Source organism: Dermochelys coriacea, chromosome 1 (genome assembly GCF_009764565.3).
Source record: "Dermochelys coriacea isolate rDerCor1 chromosome 1, rDerCor1.pri.v4, whole genome shotgun sequence".
In the NCBI taxonomy this organism is placed as follows: Eukaryota; Metazoa; Chordata; order Testudines; family Dermochelyidae; genus Dermochelys; species Dermochelys coriacea.
The window spans coordinates 56716912-56736446 of record NC_050068.2 but is presented as its reverse complement, the minus strand read 5'-3'; the positions used below and the strand labels follow the sequence as shown (position 1 = coordinate 56736446).

Sequence of the window (19535 nt, the reverse complement as noted above, 5' to 3'; positions counted from 1 at the left end):
CCTTAATTACAAATCTAGGGAAAATTACTGCTTTAAAAAGACATACAGAACTCTTTCAGAACCTAATGCTCTAGAAGAAATTATTTTCTGACTGATAGTTCAAAATTCTCCAATTTATAAACTAGATGCAAAACAAGCACTCTCACAAACTAAGACCCAGATTTTAAACCTTACTATGATACTAGAAAGAATAGGCATTTCCCCGTGGTCATATTTCGGATTATATTTGTATGCACTATTGAAGTGAGCAAAGATTTAAAATTCCATTTTTAATCAAATCTACAGTTTTACTAATTGAAGTAGGGAGAACATATATTTAATAATCCTTGCATACAATCCACATTAAATTGAGATTTATGCATATATAATGAAGATCAGAAAGTGGCCCTTTGTTTAAAAAGCAGCTGTGTGACCAAAGATGATGTCTCCTAATTAATATTCTTCCCACCTTTGGGCCAAAACATCTGTTAGGATGGGCTCATGGAGAGGATCTGCACAGATACTGGTGAAAAATAGGAGATGGTGGAGAATCTTTCTGTTCATCAGGGTTTTGCCTGTACAAGATAATGCTAACAGAGTAAACATTAAGTTGCAAAGAATGTTCTTTTATGAAGTGAATTCTCTACATGTGTATTTTTAGCCAATTACAGGTGAGGGTTCCTATCAGGAAGAAATGGTGCCATGAGGGACAGCAGGCCTTCTTCTAATCCCTCACTCCTGGCAGATGTTTGGGGTAGCTTACATTTATGGGTGCTTGGGAGTGCTGTGCTACTCTCTTTGTGCTAACAGCCTGGAGATCACACCTCCTGCCCAATCTACCAAGGGCCAGTTTTGCCCCAGAAGGTGACCAGCACAAAGTTCCAAGTCATAACCTAGGATTTCCCATCCTACTGCAAATTTCCCCCACATAGGGGATAATTTAACCCATTTTAGATATATTATGAAGTATTAAATGCAAGCTCTATGCATTTTTTAAAATAGAAAATAAATGCTATTAAATAAAGTTTTAAAGACCACAAAATGCTGAATATAACACTCTTTTCACAGAAAATCTCTTTAAATTAATGTTAATTATCATTATTTAGACCCAGTCATTTCCCCCTAAGCAAAACAATATTTAATACAAAAGTGGGGTTGGTGTGAGTGGCAGGGTGAAGCAAGAAGACTTTGTTTTGAAGATTTGAAAACAAAGCATTTACTACCATAAAGAAATAAGGGCAAACTCAAAGGTTAAGGTATTAATGCAATGGTGTAAATATTTTACATATGACTAAATGTTAAATTGCATTTCACAGAAAAGTTGAGTTTCTTATTTTTTAAAAATAGTGTACCCGAGAGAATGAAACATTCCCCTCTTACAATACTTTAATTGTGAAATAATTCTCATAAAATATTGCCATAAAAATATTAAAGAAATACACCAGAGAAATACACCCAGAGAATATATAAATTATTCAGATTTTTCACTTCATAAAATGCTTGCAGTGAATACCCAACTATTAATTCAAATAAACTCAGAAGTTAGAATGTTTGGTAATAGAGGATTACTAAGACATTTAATAGATCAGTCAATCAGCAACCACACCTCCAAATATACTGCTTCCCCTCCAAATTATTATATGAACACTTGACAAGATAGCTAACTCAAAACAAGGTAGATTAAATAAAAAAATTAGTGCAGTAGGGTGAACAGTTGAGTAAGTGATCTATGGTTATAGACAGGTTTCAGAGTAGCAGCTGTGTTAGTCTGTATTCGCAAAAAGAAAAGGAGTACTTGTGGCACCTTAGAGTAACAAATTTATTTGAGCATAAGCTTTTGTGAGCAATGAAGTGAGCTGTAGCTCACAAAAGCTTATGCTCAAATAAATTTGTTAGTCTAAAGTGCCACAAGTACTCCTTTTCTTTTTATGATTATAGAAAACCTCAAATGCAGTTTTAATTTATTGATTTGGAGGCACTTCTACCAAACTTTTTGTTCAAATGGCAAATAAATAAAATAAATAAATAAATAAAAATCCCCCCATCCACATCTAGACACATGTTTTTGGGTAAAAGAAAATATATTTAAATATCATTTAGTTTTAATCATTATTGCTAAAGATGATCTGTATGTAGTTTGTTGCTTCTTAAAAATTATGTCTCATGAAAACAATGTTTTATCCATAGGCAAAGAAAAATTAAGTGGACCAGTCTCAAATCCTTGTTACACAGATGTCTTACTAAATGACTGGTAGAATAAAAGTGAAATGCTTATTTAAATCTGATAACATTTTAATGCAGGCTTTTGTATGTTAAGGCTGGATTTCGTTTAAATCAATAAAAGCCAGGAAATGCAGTTATGAAGGATTCCAAAATTTTAAACTGCCTTGCCTAAGATATCAAAGTTTCCAGACAATGTAATTTTACATGTGTTGTAATAACTAGACACAAGTTAAATAATTTGCATGAAGTAGATATGCAGCTATCCATTTCAATTGACTTAGAAAAGCAAGAGAAGATGATAAAGAAAGCATAGAAGAATTGACACAGTAATCTTTTAAGGAGTTATGATCTATTATATGACCATGTGTTGTCAGCTCTCAAAACTATTATTTAGTCAACATGTCCGTATAATTTTGTGTACACACCTACAGGAGGAATAATAAAAATGATCACAAAATGTTACACATATGTAGGTTTGTAAAAAAGTAAATCTTGTGCATTTTTATTCCTTTCACCTTCAATTACTATTAGATAATTAAGACTAATTTTAAAAGTTAAATATAAATTGTTATGTTTAAATGCCCACACCAATTCTTTTTAAGGGCCCCACATTGCAGTCCTTATTCAGGCAAAACTCCCAATGCAGTCAACAGGAGTGTTGCCTAAGTAAGGATTGCAGCAGTCAAACTTAAGTGTGAGAAAAAACACACCTTACATCCCTCTAGACAGTCAATATACTCTCTTTTGGGCTGTAAATTATATAGACCAAGTTTCAGTACGGAAAATTTCTAGAACAAATCAAGAGCTGAAAAGTGGATTTTATAATGAAAATCGACAACTTTCTTTACAGTAGCACTCCTGTGTGATATTTGAGCTTGTAAGTTAATAAGCCTTCTGAGTAAGTGTGTTGGTACACATTTTAATTCCTCATTTTGAGGCAACTCCCCCAAAATATTACTAAATTCCAAAACTATCAATTTAAGGCAGTTAAGTATTTTGAACAAATATTAAAAAACAAAGGATTGCAACAACTAAGGCCATGATCCTGCAAATTTTTACTCATTGCAATCTTTAGCACTATTTGTGTGTCTAAGAGTTTGCAGCATTAGGCCCTAAATTTACAATAATCCTTTGGACTTGTAGTTAAAATCTAGACAGTATACTTTCCTTCAAAATATTACATTAGAAATACCCTTAACGTTAGTCAGACTGAAGAATACCTCATCAAATTTTCACCTTTTAAATTTGTAACAAGGGAATTTTAGATACATTTGCCTACCAATATAATTCTGATTTTCATTAACAATATTGTAATAGCTTTTGCACAGAAAAATATGAGCACAAACAAAATTATTAAAATGAATGCAAAGTCCTTATAGTCTTAGAGAACTGGAAACTCAAAATTATTCATAACTGAATAGTACCTAATGAATCAAAATCAGAGGATCTGAACAGCTTCTAAAGTTTAAAAACTTTGCATGTTATGCAAAATTATCCCAAACAGGAGTATTAATACCAATCCCAATAAAATAGTAACTTTGGGGGGTTTATTTTATTCTAATAGAGATTAAAAAAATTCACTACCTATTTACAATAAAATAAAAGCAAGATGTAAGGTTTATCAAAATATAAAATTATGCTCTAGTCCAAATTTATTTACATTTTATATTTTGTGTGTACTCAAAGTTTTGGCTTTCAGATGTTAATTTTATCTAGAAGGCTTTCAGTACCTACAAAATTGTCATACTATGTAGAATATTTTCCATACATTCTTTAAGAAAAAAATATTTCCTAAAATACTGTTACAATAAAAGGTGTATTATTGCTGACCACTTTGCAGTCCTTCAACCAGATTTGAAATTAGCTACTGAAGTGAGGATTAATACATTTTACACATCTATCGATTTGCTAGAGCTTTTTCAGGTACAGTCAGCAATTGTTTGGGCTTATTGCAGCTTTTAAAAGAAAAGTTTATATCTTACATTTTGATACAATTATTTTCTGCAAAGATATATACATTTAAAAAGGCAATAAAATTTGATTAAGGCTAAAAGCTCTATACCAGTTAAATACTCAAATTGCTAATGTCACACACAATATGTTCATAAAATTAGTTTTTGCCACAATGCATTTTATGACAGAGATAAAGTCTTAAAATTTCTAGTGCTCTGTTTAGTGTTTAAATATATATTTGTTTGATCTTAGTGCAATTACTTTTTAAATTTCTGTTGTTTATTTTAATGGTTAGCTGAGATTATTCATATACAAGTAGAGAGGTCTTGATTACTTTGAGTGGATTTCTCAGTTTCAACCAAATTACCACTTAGTGCAAAGCAGGACTTGCAAGATGAGTATTGTATATTCTATGTTTATTATTTTTATATTATTCATTGTTTTACTGTACAATACTTAAATATTTATTGATAGGCTGCAAGATAAATTACATTTCTGATAACTCTTTATATAGGTGGGGTTTGAAAACCAGTTTTGCAAATTCTATACTGCTTTAATTGAGAAGTGGCTAGTTATTAATAACTTTAAAAATAATTTTGTACAGTACATTTAAATGCACTCAGATAGGTCTCCATTCTTCTCTTTCACACACACTATTGACAACAGAATAAAATTACTTAAAAATAACTATTGTATCATCCATTACTATTATTATTTTACATTAGCAGTAATAATTCCCAATACAAGAATATGAGGACAACACTATATGGAGAATTTTTGTAACTCCAATAAGCAAGGCTGTTGCAAGCTCAGCTTTTTGTACATATTTTGGCCACTTAACACACAGACTGTCTTCAGAGGGAAATGGAGACTGTTTTTTTATTTAGTCTTAAAACTTAACAGAGCGAATGTGAAAAAGAATAACTTTAGCAAACAGAAAATCTTTAACCCAGTATAACAGTCTCACTATGTATAAACCAAAGAAGTCCTATTACTACATGCATTTTTAAAAATAAAGAGCATCTGAAATATGTGAAATGTTAATATGATATATACCATTCTCATGCTCCATCAGTTTTCCAGAAGGAATTTTTCAATCTCAGAAGTAAGTTGTTCTCCAGAATCAGTTCTCTATTGAAAGGTCAAAACCTGCAATAAAAATGTCATGTATTATAACATATTTCAGACACCCACAGTTTCATGGTTGATCCCCAAACATAGATGTAGGTCATGAAGTTGACCCTCACTTTGTCCATGTTAAGGAAAACCCTAATTTTAAAAACACCTAAAAAAAAAACCCAGCCAAACTGACTTGATTAGGAACACCTGTGATATGCTTCTTTATTATCAGTAGCCTCCTGAAACAAATCAGATTAGTATGTTTCTGCTTTCATTCTCCCTATAATGTATTCTTGTGGGAAGTAAGGGGGAGAATGAGTGGGAGGGGAGAAAAAGAATTAAACAGTTAACTATAAACATTTAACAATTAACGTGTGCGCTGTGATACTTCCTGAAATCCGCTACTGACTTTTATCAAGTAGTGTTTAGCATGTAGTGCTTTCTTTAAAACAGTTTTTAGCAACTTTTTTCAAGACACCAGCAGTACAATCAACATTTTTAACAAGGAGGAATTGTATAAACACAATAAGTTACTCTATAACATCTAATGGAATTGTATAGTATTGCAGTCACACACATTTTGGGGGTGGGGTGGGGGGCGGAAATCTGACCATAAAATTTGTTGGATTAAAAACAAGGCAAAAACCTGATAAAGACGGTCACTTCAAATATTTACAGGAAGAAATAGCGAAATAATATAGCCAAATGCTCAGATTTCTTTAGCTTTTGTGCTATAGGTGCTACGACAAGATACATCCTGACTATGTCTATTAAACAAGCAGCAGATGATTACATCTGGTCACCTGTTTACAAATATTTTCAATATATTTGCTCTTTACTCCTTAACTGTATTTTCAAGTTTTATTAAAGACAATGGTAGTATCTTGAATAAGGTTAGCTTCCTTTTATTGTAAAAATGCATTTTTCTTTATCTTTATCCCTCTTCCCCAGTACATCTTCTCTACTCCCACCCTTCAAGCACAAATCATTTGGAAAAAATATCCAGCCAATAAAATATTTCTTTTGTTGATTTTTTTCTAAAAAAAAATTATAGTAATATAATCTTTTAGTATGTTAAATTTGAAGCTAAACATATTCCTATTATCACAAAAGAAATTTAAAATCATGATCAAGATATTTTTCTAAGTCCAAATCTTAACCCAATTGGACATTTCTTACTAGATAAACATATTAGTGGATTTTTGACTCAATTCTCAAAGTTATTAATAATCTATATTTACAGTGGGTACACTCATGAGTCTTTAGAAACTAAATAGCTGAATATATATATTTTTGCCACTTTCAGTAGTGGGTTCCTTTTGACATTAATAAAGACTACTGAAAGTCATTGCTATTTTTTTCAGTTTCAGGTAAAATGGCGATTATATCTTGATTTTGAATAAGTCTTCTTTGGAAATGCTTTAGTATTTAATAAAAGCTATATACTTGTATTTATACAACATTTGTGTTTATACACAATAATAAATGGGGACATACTTGTACTCTAGATATTCTGAACTGCTAAATTTTTTAAAAAACTGTTCAGAATTAAAGAAAGATTTTGAAGTCTATTACTTTCCACAAATAGAAACTAGCTTTTAAAAGGTACAACTACAGTGAACTCCAATTAGACACAAATACTAGTCAATTAAAAAATAGTCAAACTTACAACATAACTGAATTAGAAGTGAAGTTACATTATCTACCTCCAATCTTCATGCAAGACTGATGGAAGTTGTCATACAAAAATAAATGAAGCTGAGAACTAAATTATTTCTCAGAATTATGGATTCATTAAATCTCTAAGGTATAGACCTACCCAAATGTTTCTTTTAGCAGAATTAGACTTTTTTAAAAAAAAATTACAATAAAGGGTTAAACAAATCAATACAGGCATTGCTTTAAGTTATTTCAAACAAAGACAGAAGGTTTAAACTAAGCCAATTCTTACCATCTCAGAAATATAGTGTACCACACAAAATTATGAAAATATTTTCATGATAATATAGTGTTAAAGAAAAGAAGTTCAAGTTTGATTGGTACTAAAACAGTGACTACTCAGCAATTCTATAGAGCAAGTGCCAATAATTCACAAAATAAATAAAATTGCAAACTGACTTTTTCATTTAGGTTTAAATTTAGACAACTTTCATATCCCTGTTATTTGTCTCACCTTTCCCTCAATATTTGTAGATACTTTACTATTATTTCTATCTTAAAAATGTATTACTAGCTGAGTCAAAAATTAAATAACTTACTTCTAAACTAAAGTAGTGTGTAAAGAGTCACAGAAATGTAATATACTGTGTATAAAATATAAAGTGATTTTGTACAGTTTGGTCCAAACAAAAAATTAATATTGTTAATAGGAAAGATAGTATTTTTTCCCCCCTCACCACTGGTTCTAGCGCAAGATTATTGGCTATTTGGAACTTGCAAATATATGCATAGAAAATATATCCAAAATATATTTATATACTTTAAAAATAAGCGATTTTCTGTTTTTAAAATTTTTACTATCAAATATTCATTTCAATTTGGACATAAAACCCTGATTTTTATTCCCTATAGCTTCCACAGATAGCCAAAATAAGTCTAAGATGCTCTACACCTTTGACAATTTGTGATAAAATGAGTAATGAATGTAATTACTGAAATGATTAGTAATTGGCTTTGGAAAAAACCCTTGCATCTAAGAAAGCAAAAACCTCCAGCATATACAGAGACTATACCTTTAAGTTTCTCAGTTCCTTTTAAATATAGTTTAATATTTCCTATCTCAAATATTAAAAAATAGTAAGTTTTTACAAAAACGGACCGTTACATTACTATTCTGTACATAAAAATAGGAAGTGTGTGTATACACACACACACACACACACACACACACACACACTACTACACTCCAGAATTTTTTTTGATACACCTGTTAGAACAGCCTTATGACATCCAATATGGGTAACATAAATTTTCCCTGAGGAGTGTACCTATAGGCAGGTAGCGGGTATACAGTTCAAGCAATATGTAACTACAAATTCTGATACAGAAAGTAACAATTAAGGAAATTAAAACTATTAAGTTTAGAAATAAGTTTTCCTCTATAGCTTGTATTTCACATGGAACAGTAAGAAGTCTTGATTCTATTAAGCTAAAAAAAAGAAGAAGGAAAAAAAGGACAGATGGTATATTCTAACTTTAATATCTAGCTAACTAAACTATTCCATCTTAAAATGTTGCTACAATACATTTCCAATACAATACAACACAATACCAGTAAAAGCTACCCACGTAATTCCAAATTACTAGGAAATAGTCCTTTTTATTTATTAAAAAAAAGTTTCTTCAATCTTCAGTAGATTTACACTTGCAAAAAACAATCGAACGAAAAACAAAACCAAAAACACCCTGTACCTCTTGGGAAGTTTCTGTGCAACTTTAGCCTTTAACAGGACAACTGTAGTCTATTTGAAAACTTTTTCTGAAAGCCAAAATAACTGAACAGCCTTAACAGAAACAAATTTATGAAGAGGATACTAATTATGTTTCATGACAAAATTATAAGCAATAATCTGATCACAAGTACATAACTATAACTTTCATTTTTGGGTCTAGTGTAAATACATGTTTATTAGAGCTACAAATATATTTAGAGGAAATATCAAATTAATCTTTTCTAAGGCCAAGTAAACCTCAGTTAATGTTTGACATTTTAACTAAGGTGAAAAATGCAAGCAGTCCTATGAGGTTCAATTTAAACTAAGTGAATTTCTCAAATACATCAAATGAGTAAATCAAGTATCAGGAAACCTATATAAATTACATAAATGTGCACTGTATAATGATATCAGATTGCCTACTGCTTTCTTTTTAGCCACACCCACTTTTATATCATTATAAAAAATGGAAATGGTAAAGTTCCGAAATAAAAATGAAGCTAAAAAGAAATCATTGTTTGATGTAGTTAAATATCTAATAAATACAAATATTTTAATTATAGAAGACTATAACAAAGCATAATATGTATGCTTTGTACTTGAATGTCAGAGAAATAAAACATACGCACCTGTACAATACTTACCTGTTCTGTTTTCTAAATTAACTATGAGTCAGGACAGTTATTTCCTTGAAAGTGAAAGTCAGTGTTTATAAGTTTTACTTCCATTGCTGAATAGTGTAAATCTGTTCAAATACTGATATTTTAAAAAGTATACACTCAGCTACAAAGAAACAGCTTTGTGCACATTCCCGCACAAAGTATTAAAAATGTTTCTTAAAACAGTTAAGTAGTAATCATATACCTCCAAAGAAATAAATGCTAAAATGTAATAAGGTATTATTAGCATCACAATTGAACAGATTAAATCCTCATAGCTAGAAATTTAAATTTAATGATAAACTAGGGACAAACTGAGAGTAACTGTAGCTGAATAAATAGACTGAATAGTCTGATTTGTATACTGGATTTAAAAACCGAGAAAACCCCAGGGTTCACAATAAGAATGTGTTCTTAAACCATTGTATTTCTGCCTTACACAGAAAATACCTTGAATCCAGCTAACATGCTAAGTTTTGTATTTCACTTTAAGGCTACAAGCCTTCAGCCATGTACATAGAAATCCTTTGTACAGCACTTCTGCACCCCAACTCTTCTGTACGTCCCTCCTCCTACGTTACTCTGTTAACTCATTATTTTCGGAGCAGAGGGTGCTAAGTAAAACGCACACAGTCCTGGCGTTAACCAAAGTGGATAGATGCGCGCGGGGGGGGGGGGGGGGGAAGCAGAGCGAGAGAAGCGGAGAAATCCTATGACCCAGTCCAACCTTCAAGCTCCAGTAATGCGTTCATGCAGCCAATCAGGGGGACCGTATACTCGGTCCAGTATTTTCTGAAGTGGCACATAAATGAGGGCCCGATCCTGAATTCACTGCGCACCCAACACTCCCAGGGATTCAATGGGAGTTCTGGGAGCACAAGGAACGCAGAGTGGTGCCCTAAGATCTAGCAGGATTTGGGGAAATATTCATACGATTTCCTGCATCTGAGAAAGGTTCTGGCAGCCGAAAGCGAATAGGGAAGTAGGCAGAAGAATAAAAGTAGCGCTAGAAATTATATCTGGGAAGGAGCCAGATGGTCTGCCTGTTTCTGAGCTTGCAGTGCTGTACGTTAGCTTATCTGCCCCCTGTATATTATTATCCCCCACTCACTCCCACCAAGTAACTGCTGCAACAAAAAGATGTCTTTCTTGTGTGTGCGCAACTATGAAGCGTGAGCGCCCACGCCAAAACCAGTCCCGAGAGGGTTAAATAGCGTCGTGGAGGAAAAGGCACAGAGTGTCACATATTATGTGTATGCGGCGGGGTAATCGCTCATCACATACACTGCGAGAGTGAGCCCATTACATATCACCATAAGCACAAATACTCATAACCTAGGGGAGACCGAGAACTGCTGCCCACCGAGAACTGACATAGAAACAGCCACCAAAAAAACAGCTAAGCCAATGACAAATAGCGACCCGGGTGACAGAGACGGAGAATTTAGTAGGCGGAGAAGAGATGGTGAATGGCCACTTCTAATCACAATATTAGGCTACGCTGCCCATGGGGACGATATTTACTCATTTTGGGGGGGATGGAGGAGGAGAAGGCGAAAAGCATCTACAAATAACTGGTACGATTCAAACGGCCCCAAATTACGTTTGCCTTTCTGAGCTCGGGAAGGAAACTCGCGTGTTAATGTTAAAAACAATTAGCCACGGCAATATACGATTAAAAGCGCGTTGGTCCTTCGTCATTAGCCGAAGGGACGGAGATGTTATATAAATGCGATAGCGTGCGGCAGCACAACCGTCACCCAGGACTCCGCTGAAGGCGGCTTCGAGATCGTGACACGGGAAATTATTGATCTTAAAAAGTGCGAGGCTGTGAGAGCTCCGAGACAGAGGAGTCAACCTGCCTCCATCGAAAGGAGCCGGGGGAGGAGGGGGCGAAGGGGCTATTCGGGGGGGCCCTAATCCAGGTTACAAATCCGGGGGGGGGGGGGGCCGGGAGGCAAGAGGGAGGCTGGGAGAGGGGAGCCCTGCTGGCTGCGGCGGAACAGGGGAACCGGCAACCGCTGTATCCCGAGCACGCTCCCGTGTGCCCCGCAAAGCCCAAGGCCACGGGGAACACAGCCTGTCATGTCACGTCACGTCACGGCCGCGGGGCGCCCAACGGGAGCTGGGAAGGCGCCCCCCGCTCGGGGTGCCCCGGGTCCCCAGCCTGCCTCTAACTTCCCTGCCCATCTCTGCTTGGGGCTGAGTCGCTCCGGAAAGCGGGCGGGCGGGGGGGGGGGGAGGGGAAGCACGAGCGCTATCGCAGACAGGGTCTCTGCCCGGGAGATGCTCCCTTCACTCGCCCTGGGGCGGGGGTGACCTGAGAGAGGCGGCCGCTCCGGGCCCCGATCCTCCCAGGCTGGAGACTGACAGTGACAGAGACGCTGAGGAGACGCCGCTACCGCCGCCCGGCTCACCCCACTGCTGCCTCCGGGGCCGGGATCCCCACCCCTCGCTCCCCGACAGGGTTTCGGGGGGATTTTTCCCGGAGGCGGGACACGGGTCGACCCCGTTAACCGGACAACACCCTTCCCCCCCGCGGCCGCTCCCTCCGGCTCTTACCGCCTGTGCGGGCGCCTCCTCGGGCCGCGGGTATTTTTGGCGGCGGTCTGCGCCTAGCCCAGCGGCCCCGCCAGCTCCGGCTCCCCCGCGGCAGCGATGCAATCGGGCATCACTCGAAAATGGCGCCGAAAGCGCAGGGCTCTTCATTCAAATTCGTTAGAGCCAGCCCCGCTGCCCTAGGGCATGCCGGGAATGGGAGGGGGGAGCGAGGGGGAGAGCCGCTCGCGCTGAGGCAGCGCTACGGACACGGCGCTGCTGTCAATAGCACCCCTCCCCCTCCCCGCTAGCGCGCGCTCCCGCACTAGCAACCCAACCGCCACTCATGGGGAGGGGGAGGGGGAGGGGGAGGGGGGAATGTCACCCAGAGCCCCAGACCCTGGGGAGAGAGACAGTCATTCACCATCAGCCCCATGGACTTGTCAAGGTAAAGGGGGGGGAGGGGGTCGAGACAGGGGGGAGGGGGAGGGAGACTCAGAGAGAGGAAAAGGGGGGAGGGGAAGAGAGCAACATCGAGAAACTTAAGCGCACCCGATAATAACCCAGGTCCATCCCCAAGCCCATTGCCAGTGCAGCGCTCGCGTTACAGCCCGACCGCCCCCCCCGCCCCCCCCACCTCCGAGTCAGGCCACGCAGAAGTTTGAGGCGCTCAGACTAACTCTCCCCCATGGCACAGCTGTAGCCCGAGGGGCCCGATTCTGCCTTGGCCACAGCAGCTCCCACAAGTCAGTTTACATCAGCGCTGTGTTTGGCCCAATTCTGCCCCCAGACGCAGCTAGGCAGCTCTCCCTGAAGTGGACTGCAGCTGTGTGGGCCCGTCTGAGGGCACGGCTGGGCCCAGAGTATATAACTAGCCACTGGACACACTGCCTACCTTCAGTGTAGGCAAATGAAGATTTCCTTTGAAAGTGTCAGCTTTGGCACTTAACAAGGCTTAGCAATGTATATAGACTCTTTCATCATCAAGGCACTTCATAAACATTGACTAATCATGGTAACCCACCTGCTAGTTTGGTGTATCACTATTCCCATTTTACAGATGGGGAAACTGAGATGGAGGTTGTGACTTACTCAGGGCTGTGGAGGCGGAAGGATCAGAAGTCAGGCGTGCTTGACTTTTAGTCCCCTGTTCAAACCACTATACTACACTTGGCTTTTAACTGCTTAAGGACCATCTCCTGTGAGGGACCCTTGTGCTTGAACAGAACCCATCCATCGCACCAGTGCAGAGTAGCTTGCAGCATCAGGGGCCAGGCCTAAAATTATAACCTTAATGTAAAATTATTGTAAGATATTTCATGTAACTTCTTTTCTTTTCTTTTCTTTTCTTTTCTTTTCTTTTCTTTTCTTAAGAAAAAAGATTAAACAAACAAGGCCCTGATCCTGCAAACACTTGTTTACATACCTAACTTTGGGGCAGATTTTCAAAGGCACAAATGGGAGTTAGGTGCCATATTCCCATTGACTTTTATAATCTTTGAAAATCTTTCCCTTCATGTATGTGAGTGAGTCCATTAAGCTCAGCAAAACTATTCACAGGTATAAAGGTTTGTAAACTGAGGGCCTAATATTTCTATTGATTTCACTGCACACTTTTAGAGCTGTATGGTCAAAACGATGCAGTTCTGGAACTTCACAGTGAAATGGCAGTGCAAAAATAACACATAAATATTCACATAACTAACATTACCATTATATAGAGAGACCTGAAGAAGAGCTCTGTGTAAGCTCGAAAGCTTGTCTCTTTCACCAACAGAAGTTGGCCCAATAAAAGATATTACCTCACCTACATTGTCTCTCTGATATTCTGGGACCAACATGACTACAACAACATTGCATACATTGATATTCTGTGTTTAATTTATTACACTGTCCTTCAAATTAATGGAAATGTTATATAATATATTGCAAAAATGATTTTTAATTTTTTATATCCTTTCCCTCAAATTCTCTTTGAAACAAGTTCGCAATAAGCACTAGCTGCCTGAAAAACTTCATCTTGTAAAGGTTAGCTATTTTAAATTGTGTTCAAAAGTAATTAATTAATCACTTTATAGCAGTAAAGATACATATATATTTTATCCTTAATTTACTAAAAGATTAGTGAAAATCAAACTTTCAGAAAAATGACCTTTGAATTGAAAAAGTATCAAAAATTTTAGTTGCAATGAAAGCAGTGAAAAAAAAACTAAAGTACTGTCTATACTGTATGTGTTTAGTTTATACAAACTGATTCATAGTCAAAACATTCTAGACATCATTTTTCTATGAATAATCATTTTTTAGCTATAATGCAGAAACAGTATATAAGGAAAAGGTGTACCATGGAGATCAGACAACCTACACAACAGGTTGTAATTGCTCTGGTCTGTAGTGTGAATTATGATGTTGTCAATCAAAACTTCATAGTTAAGGTTTCATCAAGATTGTAGCTAAAGTGAGATTTTGTATCCCCTAATATCTAATCATTGCCCTCAGATTTAGACTTCATACTTAACACACTTAGGCCCCTATCCTGTAAAGATTTTAGGCACATAGCTAATGTTATGCACTGTGAGTAGTCCCATTGACTTTAGTAATCATATACTTTGAGTATACGTTTTTGCAAGATCAGGGCCATAGACTAACATCCTACTTGAATTTTCTAGATTATTTCATATAAGGCAGAAACTTCCATTTGAAACTTTAAAAAAATAAACACTTCCTGAAATTTTGCTCTCTTTGGATTTTTTTGGCTCTCTCTAACAAGCATTTTGATCTCCAAGACACTTAGAAATACAATAATTCACTAGTATCTCACTATATCTCAAATCTAAGCTAACCAGTGAAACTTGCATTAAAAAAAGTTATTCTCATTATTACTTATAACTGAACAGATCTGCACAAATAGAAACCAATGGAAGATGTCTTGATTTCTTAACTACTTTGATCTCAATGGGGTATTGAGTCAAATATTGTACAATTACAGTGATTTAAATATCAAAATTTTTAACTACTTAACTGCTGATCACAGCATAAAAAAGGAAAGGGATGATCATATTTTGAAGATCTGTGCAGTTTACAGTGAGTGATGTCCATTCTGGTGTCACAAGTGGGAGGCATTTGGGAGAGTATTACCACTTTTCCCCCCTCAATTTGACCAGTTAAGCTAAAGGTCAGAGGGAAGAACAGAGCCGGGAGGGGGGAGGAGAGGGGGAGGGGATGGTGTCTCTGAGCTGCCAAGGGACAGCCAATCCCCAAATTCTCACCTTCACCAGGGCAGGTCCCCCCAGATCAGCAGGCACTTGGTCTGTAATGGATGGTGAATGTCAGGTCAAGCAGCTTCCTCTCTGGCTATAATGGCTGCCTTTGGTGGATGCTGTCTGCAGACTCAGATGCACATTATTGCATCAATTAACCTTGGCTCGTGTTTTTAAGATTTTTTTCACAACCATGAAGGTTAGAGTTTTGTTTGTAATGAACATCGAGATTCTGTCATTATCACGTAATACTTGGAGCCAGGGCCTTAGACACTTGTCTATTGTTCCTGCACCTTAATAATCCAGTGAGTGTATCCAAATCCCACTGAAGGGTGCCAAGCCTGAGGAGCCCAGCAAAACATGTATGATTAGATTTAAACACCTGTGCAATCTATTGTGAGTGGCATCTCATTTTGGTATCCCAAATGGGCAGAATTTGGGTTGTGGGTAGAGCTTGGGGGATTTCCCCCCCGCCCAATTTGAGCGGTGCCTTGCCCAGCTTGTATCTCTATCTGATATACTCCTGAGGGCAATCTGTGCCAAAAATTTAAAAATTCTGTGCCAAAAAATTAAAAATTCTGTTCACAATATTTAAAAATTTTGCAAAATTATGCAAGTTTTATTTGTCAATAAATAAATGCAGAGGCTCAGCATGACAGTGGGGAGCACAGGCCATTGGCTGCACGAAGGTGGGAGATCACCTTGCAGCCCCCCCATCCCTGGGACATGGATTCAGTGGTCAGGCTGCACCCGACCCTGACACACCACAAGGTCTGGGCCTGCCCCAGAAACACCTGGGCCCTGCCCCACTGCGCCAGGCATACCAGGTGTGGGGCAGGCATGCTCAACCAGGCAGGATCCAAGTGTGGAGGGGCTCAGTGTGGAGGAATCCAGGTATGGGGTGAGAGGATTCTGTATGGGACAATCTGGGTGCAGGCAGCTCAGTGGGGGTTCTAGATGTGTGTGGGGGTCTGGATGCACAGAGGCTCATGGAGGGGGGATGGGTTCCAGGTGCAGAGGCAATGGGACTCTGCAGGGGCTTCCAGGTGAAGGTGGTTGGGGCTCAGCAGAGGGGTCTGGGTGCTGGGGGAGTGGTGCTTGGTGGGGTGGGGGTCTGGGTGCAGCTAGTTGGGGGTCAGTGGCATGGGGGTCTGGATGTGGGAACTCAGGGTGGTGCAGGGGGTGGAGCATCAGGGTGGGGGTTTTAGTGCAGGGAGCTCAGTGGGGGGTGGTCTGGGTGCAGGGATGGGGGTCTGGAGGCAGGGGGTATGGGTGCAGGGGGGCTCCATATGCAGGGGTTGAGGTTCAGTGGGATGGGATTCAGGTATGGAGGGCTAGGGGGGGTTCTGGATTACCAGATGAGGCTTGGCAGGGGTATCTGGGTATGGGAGGTCTGGATGAATGGGGGTTGGGTGGATGGGGGCGGGAAGCAGGGGAAGATGCTGAGCTTCCTGGAGCTGGGGGAGTTTTCTGGGGGTGGGTCTGACACAGCCCCAGCCACTCCTTGCAGCGGAAGAGGAAGTCCCGTCCTCTCCTGCCTCCAGCCCAGCCGGGACTAGCAGCTGATCCTAGCTCAGGGTAGGAACCACTGGCTGGGGTGTCCCCAGTCCCGCAGTGATTTACCTCTCCGCCGGCTACTTTGGGTGCCTGAAATGATGTACCTGCACTGCTAGGGAGGGATATGTGACTGCTCTTGCAGCTTCACTTTGCTTCCCTGTCAGAAAGTCATTTTTCTGCAGGGAAGCAAAGAAATCGGTGGGGGACATGCATTCTGCAAATGCACAGTGGCACAGAATTCCTCCAGGAGTACTAAAACTCTGTTCCATACTAAATCTCCAGCCTCCATGAAAATTCCTCTATGCCTCTCTCCAGATTTACTTTCCTACCAGCCCTCCTTCAGGTTTGATAATATTTGTTGAAATTTCAGGCTGACCAGGATAGTAGCTTTAACTTGCTGCGTGTTCTCCCAGTCCTCTTACCACCCCTCCTCTACTTCCTATAATAGCCATCCAGTCTTCATCTTACCTTGGCAAATTTAGGACCCGTAACTCTTCACAGTTCCAGCTTCACTTGTGATAGCAGTGATAGAGGCTGTAGTGTAGAAAAGACGTTGGTATACCACATCTACTATTGTTTACTGGTAATGTTGCAGTGTTGGTGAATTAAAGGTCCTAAATTCGCCAGTGTAGACATACTCATTGGAACTTCTTATGATAATACACAGTACACCAAGTAAAAAGTATTTGCAGACCTGAGAAGTACATCTGTTTTGTAGACCTTCTTACAAATATTTTGTTAAAAAAAATTGTAGCACATTTTTACCTTGCCCCACCTCTGAACTCTGAATAACCAACCCTCAATTTAACTTTTTAGTCTTCCTACTGTCATGATTCTCTTAAGATAAGTATGACCCTTATGGGCAAGAAAGGCTGGATAAGAACAGATTTAATAATTTTATTAAGATAATGTTTCATTCTAACCCCTTGACATTGATCCTGAAATAGCTACCAGGCCCCCAAAGAGTAATGAAGCACATCCTCCTTTGCTGGGGCTAAGTAAAGAAGTGAGATGTTACTGAGCTTTGATTCCACAGTAGCATATCGATAAACCTGTCCAAATGTTGCTGGTTTTTAAATATCAATACACTTGCTGTTTTAATGTTTTGTTGTTAATTTAGCACTCCTGTAAGGTGCCAGTTTGGCAATTGCTGAAACTGAAGCCCTATATTTATCCATAGATAAGTTTCAGGGGGCAGTGGCACAGCAAACTTCTTCACAGTGTCCTGCCAATGAGCTTCAACCCTGAACTGAAGGGAAAACATTTAATGGTGAGAAAGTAGTTTATTCTCCATGATTATTCAGTTCTTTCACTGGATGTTTTATTTTAGCAGTGATAGAACTTAGATATATAGCAGTGGTCTAGCCCCTGTGCTGATGCTTTCCCCTGAGGCCCCACTCCTGCATCGCCTCTTCCCCTCAAAACCCTGCCCCCGGCTCGTTCCTCTCTGCCCCATCTCACCATTGCTCACCCTTATGGCCGGTAAATAGTGGGAGGGCATAGCCTTCCCAGTTTTGAAAGTGATGGGGCCATGGCCTCCTGGCCCTCCCCTGTTCTGGCACCCCGCAGTGGTCTCCAAACTATGGGGAATGCCCCCAAACATTTGGGGTGTGTGTGGCAGGGCCCAAGCCAGCCCCACAGTGCCACCCAGTTCTGCTCCGCCCCGTGCCCAGCTCTGGCCCAGCCACAGCTCCGCTCTACCCCCAGCCCAGTTCTGGCCCCAGCCTAGCTCTGCTCTCATTCCTTCTCCATCCCCACACCAGCTCTGCCTCTAGCCCCAGCTCCTCCCCCATCCCCAGTTCTGCCCCCAGCTCCAGCTTCAGCCCAGTCTCCTCTGAAGGAGGAGCACAGACTCATTCCATTACTGGTAAGGGGGGCACGACAAGAAAAGTTTGGGCACCACAGATGTACAGAATGATGATCACCAGGACCATTCTTCTTTCATTTTTTGAAAATAGATATTGTAATTGTTTTTCTCAGTCTTTTGTTACCTCTTCAGTTGTCCATGGCTTTGCAAAAATAATTGTCATTCATACAATAACTTCTGTAGATAAGTCCCTTAATACCAACTTTAGACCCTGATCCTGCAGACATTTATGCATGTGCTTAACTTTCCCCATGAATAGTCTATTCCTACATGAATAAAGTTGAACACAAGTGCAAGTGTTTGAAGCACTGGAGCCTTGAATTCTGTATGGGTGAATTCCTGCATCTGAATGGATATTAATGCAGGATTGGGTACCTATAACATAAACTCTTTGTCTACCATTTACTTATTTGCTTTTTTGCTACCTAATCTGTTTCCTCCAATCCTGGCTTAATTTAGGTTGTTCAATTGATTCTCCAATTTCTCATTTCTGGTATGCGGCCTGCAGGACCTCACAGCATGCATCAACTTTTATTAAGCCTCACAATAGCTCTATGAAGTGCAAAGTATTATTTTATTATACCTATTTTACTGATAGGTAAAACAAAACATAGAAAGATTAAGTGAATTGCCCAAGATCATAAGAAAGAGGCAGAGTAGGAATAGAATTTGAGAGTTAATCCTTCACTCTCCCCATTAATATTCTTTGTAAAATATTGAGATTTAAATGTAGGTCTTTTGTATTTTTGCATTTATTTTAAGAATATTTTTTTATTTATTTATGGGTTTTATTTATTTATTTTTAAAATTAATATAAAGCCTATTTTTTCAGTTTTATGGATATGTTTCAGAATATTTCATCCATTTGTTTGCATTGCTCCAGAACAGCATGCCTCCAGCAGTAAACCTGGTACTATTCCACAGTTTTAAATTGATTAAGAAAGGT

At 39.0% G+C, this 19535-nt stretch overlaps 1 long non-coding RNA gene across 10 annotated transcripts in view; it reads right to left on the bottom strand.

The window, feature by feature from the left end:
• LOC119850115 overlaps positions 1–19535 on the bottom strand; it is a 67030-nt gene that overhangs the window by 13422 nt on the left and 34073 nt on the right. For all 10 annotated transcript variants that reach the window (XR_006277706.1, XR_006277702.1, XR_006277704.1 and 7 more), the window contains one exon: positions 5212–5304. This is a non-coding gene — a long non-coding RNA (uncharacterized LOC119850115). The remainder of the gene's footprint in view (positions 1–5211; positions 5305–19535) is intronic.